The 5,000-nt window shown below is 40.4% G+C and overlaps 1 protein-coding gene across 1 annotated transcript in view; it reads right to left on the bottom strand.

Annotated features, from left to right (window-relative positions):
• The window catches only part of LOC135203494 (uncharacterized), a 555,542-nt gene that overhangs the window by 1,033 nt on the left and 549,509 nt on the right, over positions 1 to 5,000 (bottom strand). The gene's annotated exons all lie outside the window — the stretch shown is intronic.

The following is a 5,000-nucleotide window of genomic DNA, read 5'->3' as shown; positions in this document are numbered from 1 at the left end:
AGTGAAGAATTTTACAAGTTTCTCTTTTGTCAAACCGAGTAATTAAAAGTCTCGCCTGGCACTGAGGAACTCCTTGTCTCAGGAACCTTTCTTTATTCCTGGCACTCTGGAAGATTGGGGAGCTGGGGAAAAGATACCTCACCCCCTGGGGCAAAAGAGAGAGGAGAGGAGAGAGAGAGAGAGAGAGAGAGAGAGCTTTTGAAAGCACCACATAATTGAAATTGAGATTCTAATTAATCGAATCCCATACCTGTAATAGACAAAAAATCCCCAAAATCGCACTGTAGCAATTATTACAATCAAAGGTCCCGTCCACTCTCCCGATGGGTCAATACACCTGGTAACACAGAGACAACGTAATTAATACGTCGGGGAAACTAATTACTCTTATGTAGCCGCTCTGCTGCAGAAATATAGGACCAACAATGAAAATTATGGAGCGGTTCCGTTGATCGGACATGTGATAGTCAAAATGAAATAATAATGATTGTAGTAACCATCCACGACCTAAATAATTCTGTAAATATATTGATTTACATAAAATGACTTAACACTGCCACCTTCGCTAAGGGTAAATGTAAGCCACTATGCAATTCCCTTCTGCATCGCGTGCATACATACAAAATTTATTTATATGCAGAGATAATCTAACCACACTTTACTCCATTAATCTCGAGTATGACTGATCAGGCCCAAGTTCACTTTCAGGTCTTCAAGACACTGGGAAAGTGTTTCCAAGTGTCTAACACAGCGAGGCACTGCAAGTTGCGAGTAACTTGTGGGCGTTAGTTTAGATGAACTTATATTCGACGTTGGGGGGTGGGGTAGCAAGTCCCGAATAGCTGCTAAGATTATATATTCATTTATATCCAGGGTATGACGTCGGTTATATTATGAGTTTTCTGTCCTGTGTTGACCTCACCTACGGCCTATGAAACCCAGCCACAGTCCGGTGGTGGCCTATTTTATTGGTACCCACAGCGCTGCCAGAAGTAGGATCACCCTAACCGTAACCTTAAATCAATTCAGTAAAGGCGCCAGACGTACGATCATGGATAACTTTAACCTTAGATTGAATGAAAACTACCGAGGCTAAAGGGCTGCATTTTCGTATGTTTGATGATTGAAGGGTGGATGATCGACATACCAATTTGCAGCCCTTTAGCCTCAGTAGTTTTTAAGACCTGAGGGCGGACTGACAGTTTTCTTCTACAAAAAACTAAAACTGTCTTTGGAGGTTAATAGGTTTCATTCGTCTCTTGCTTAATGAGAGATTGATGTAGTAAATACCTCTCCATATCTATTATATTATAAGAATTATCATAAGGTCAGTTGAAGCAATTAACACTTTTTTTCTGATCAAGAAGTTCCCAAAAGAGATTACTTTCCTGGGTAAATGATTGAGATTCTTAATACGTGTATGATAGTTACTATATAAGGCTCTCTCTCTCTCTCTCTCTCTCTCTCTCCTCTCTCTCTCTCTCTCTCTCATTAAGATATATTTACATGGATTAAAAAATAAATCTTGTATATAGTCTATTGAGTTTACGTTCTCTCTCTCTCTCTCTCTCTCTCTCTCTCTCTCTCTCTCTCTCTCTCTCTCTCTCTCTCATTCAGATATTTTTTCAAAGATTTAAAATCAAATATTGTAATAAAGTATATACTCTGTTGAATCTACTCTCTCTCTCTCTCTCTCTCTCTCTCTCTCTCTCTCTCTCTCTCTCTCTCTCTCATTTTTTTCATGGATTGAAAAATAAATCTTGTAATGAAGTACGTACATAGTTTATAGAATCTACTTTCACTCTCTCGCTACACACACACACACACACACACAGCGTCCTCACCCCATAACGCACCAGCCCTCACGGGGGTTGGAACTTCGACCCTTATTCCAGCTCTCCAACTTTCCTCTTCCAGCCGTAAGTAGTCTCCAGGGAGTTAAAAGGAGGTTTTAGATGCCCCCACCAAACCTATAGTCAACGGGGAAATTCGATATATCGTCGTTCGTTTGTGTGCGCACAAGTTTGCGTATACTCTTCTTTTGTTCTAATTTAATGTCTTGAGTTCTTTTTCTTAATTTTCCCCAAGGGCTACGATGAGCTATTAAGGGCGTATATGCTTTAAAAAGTAAATAAAAAAATGAGCCGAAGAAACTTCTATATAGCGTATAGTTCCATTCGAAACTCTCAGCCAGCCGTGGTGGCCTGCGTCGTTGCGTTACCAGACGTACGATTATGGGCAAACTTTAAAGCTACATAGAATAAAAACTACTGTGGCTAGAGGGCTGCAATTTGGTATGTTTGATGATTGGAGGGTGGATGATCAACATACCAATGTGCAGCCCTCTAGCCTCAGTAGCTTTTAAGATCTGAGGGCGGACAGAAAAGGTGAGGATGGACAGACCATCTCAATATTTTTAGCTTACAGAAAGCTGATAAATAATGAGACCCCCCCTTAATGAAAGTGATGGTTGCTGATCCATAATTCTTATATTCAGTCTTCTGGTTTATACATACTTATTAATTCTCAGATGCACATATATACTACTTACTGATTCCCGGATGAACTATTGAGGAGTCCTTCACCACAATAGGGGCCACTGACTTGAAATTCAAGGTTCCAAGAAATATTATTATTATTATTATTCAGTAGATGAAACCTGTTCGTATGGAACAAGCCCACCAAAGGGGCCAATGACTTGAAATTCTTTAAGGTTCCAAAGAATATTATTGTTATTATTACTATTATTATAAAACCTGTTCATATGGAACAAGCCTACCAAAGGGACCACTGACTTGGAATTCTTTAAGCTACCAAAGAATATTATTATTATTATTATTATTATTATTATGATTATTATTATTATTATTATTATTATTATTATTATTATTATTATTATTATTATTTATTATTATTATTATTATTATTATTATTATTCAGTAGATGAAACCTGTTCATATGGAACAAGCTCACCAAAAGGGGCAAATGACTTGGAATTCTTTAAGCGTCCTAAGAACATTAATTATTATTATTATTATTATTATTATTATTATTATTATTATTATTATTATTATTATTCAGTAGATGAACCCTATTCATATGGAACAAGCCCACCAAAGGGGCCACTGACTTGAAATTCTTGAATCTTCCAAAGGGTATTAAGGTGTTCATTAAGAAGAAGTAGTAAGAGGAGGTCAAGGGAGATACAGAAAGGACGCCCCTTGCCATAGAAGGGTCTGTATCTGGAAGGATCCGATGAGGCGGACGGGATATATGGGCCTCTTTTTTGGGAGATATTGGGCGCTCTGTAGAGTCTGAAAGGGTCAACCAAACGGGCGAGGTTATCGCAGATATCGAGATAAGGTGATAAATGGTGGGTGGAAGATTTCAATTTTGCTCTTTAGCTTTTTTTTTTTTTTTTTTTTTCTTTTTTGAATTTTGCACGAATTGTTTTTGCAATAGAAGCACGTTCTTTTCATTGTGCGCGCGTGCGAGCGTGTGTGTGTGCGTGTATGTATCGTGTGTGTGTGTGTGTGTGCGTGTATGTATGTGAGAGAGAGAGAGAGAGAGAGATGAAGTAAATACAAGGAGTTACAAAATGAACATCTTCCAATAATCCTGTTATTATCGTCGCTACCACATTGCGAGGGGAGAGAGAGAGAGAGAGAGAGAGAGAGAGAGAGAGATAGAGAGAGGATAAATTAAAAAAAAGAAACATTCCAATAATCCCCGTAATTATCGTCGCCGTGTCCCTCGGCCCGAAATCACTGTATTAGTAGTAGGAGTCAGCCCCCAACCCCCAACCCCCTCCTCCAAGTAGGCCTAACGACTTTGTCACACGAACCTCCCGCTGACCAAACCAACCAGTCTTATCTCGCTATGGCGTCCCTCCTCCTTCCTCCTTAATCCGATTACTTTCGGTCGGTCTCCTTAAAACGGTTAATACTTCGCTCATATGTTCTTTCTTGGCTCCATGTTTTCCCATTCACAATGGAAGTATTTGTAAGCGAGTATATATATATGTTCAAGGTGTAGGCCTAAGTCGCCCACAAGTCCACCAAGCTACAACTATACACCAGCGCCCTCTGGGGCCATAAATAAGGCGTAGGGCTCGCAGTCTCACTCTTGACAGACTTCCCTCCAAGCCAGGAGGCTTTACCCTTCTAGTAGCACTGGTAGAAATGGAAGAAAAGTTACGATGAAATATACTGTGAGATTGTCCAACATATTTCTTGTAGTAGGAGTTCGCAGTTTGCAAGATAGTTTACTTAGCGAACATGTAAAAAAAAAAAATCTCTTCGGCTCAATCGAGTTTTCTGCTCAGCGTATAATCCTGTGTTGTTGCGACTCCAGACGCACGATCATGGCTAAATTTAACCTTTAATAGAATAAAAGCTACCGAGGCTAGAGGGCTGCAATTTGGTGTGTATGATGACTGAATGGTGGATGATCATCATACCAATTCGCAGCCCTCTAGCCTCAGTAGTTCGTAAGATCTGAGGACAGACAAGAGAAAAGCGCGGACGGACAGACAAATAGCCATCTCAGTGGTCTTCCTTTACAGAAAACGAAAAGATTGGTTAATTTGGCCAAGAGTAGTATAACAGAACACTCCACGAACGATGAACGTTCGTTTACAGAAGCTCGTTGAACCAGCGCCTTAGTCGACGAACTATGTCCGATGTGACGTCAGAAGCGGAGAAACAGCGAGAAAAGTCAGAACTTTGCCGCGGTTTCTCCGCTTCTGACGTCACATCGAACAAAGTTCGTCGAGCAAAGCTCGGCCGTGTGGACGGGGCCTTAGGCTTCTTGTTTGAGCTTCGTCGGGGTGAACACTCTGTGTGATACGATTCCCCCCGGGTTATGCCCTAAGAGGTGCTTATATACCATCACGTCGATAGGGCTAAGGATGATGAAACAGAGATGATCACCCTCGACCCATATAGGGAATGAAGAGAAGCAGGCAACAGTCAGGAAGGATTGGATGTAAATAATTATAC

The sequence above is a fragment of the Macrobrachium nipponense genome, chromosome 36 (genome assembly GCF_015104395.2).
Source record: "Macrobrachium nipponense isolate FS-2020 chromosome 36, ASM1510439v2, whole genome shotgun sequence".
Lineage (NCBI taxonomy): Eukaryota > Metazoa > Arthropoda > Malacostraca > Decapoda > Palaemonidae > Macrobrachium > Macrobrachium nipponense.
The sequence above is the reverse complement of the archived record's forward strand: the minus strand, read 5'-3'. Positions and strand labels throughout refer to the sequence as shown.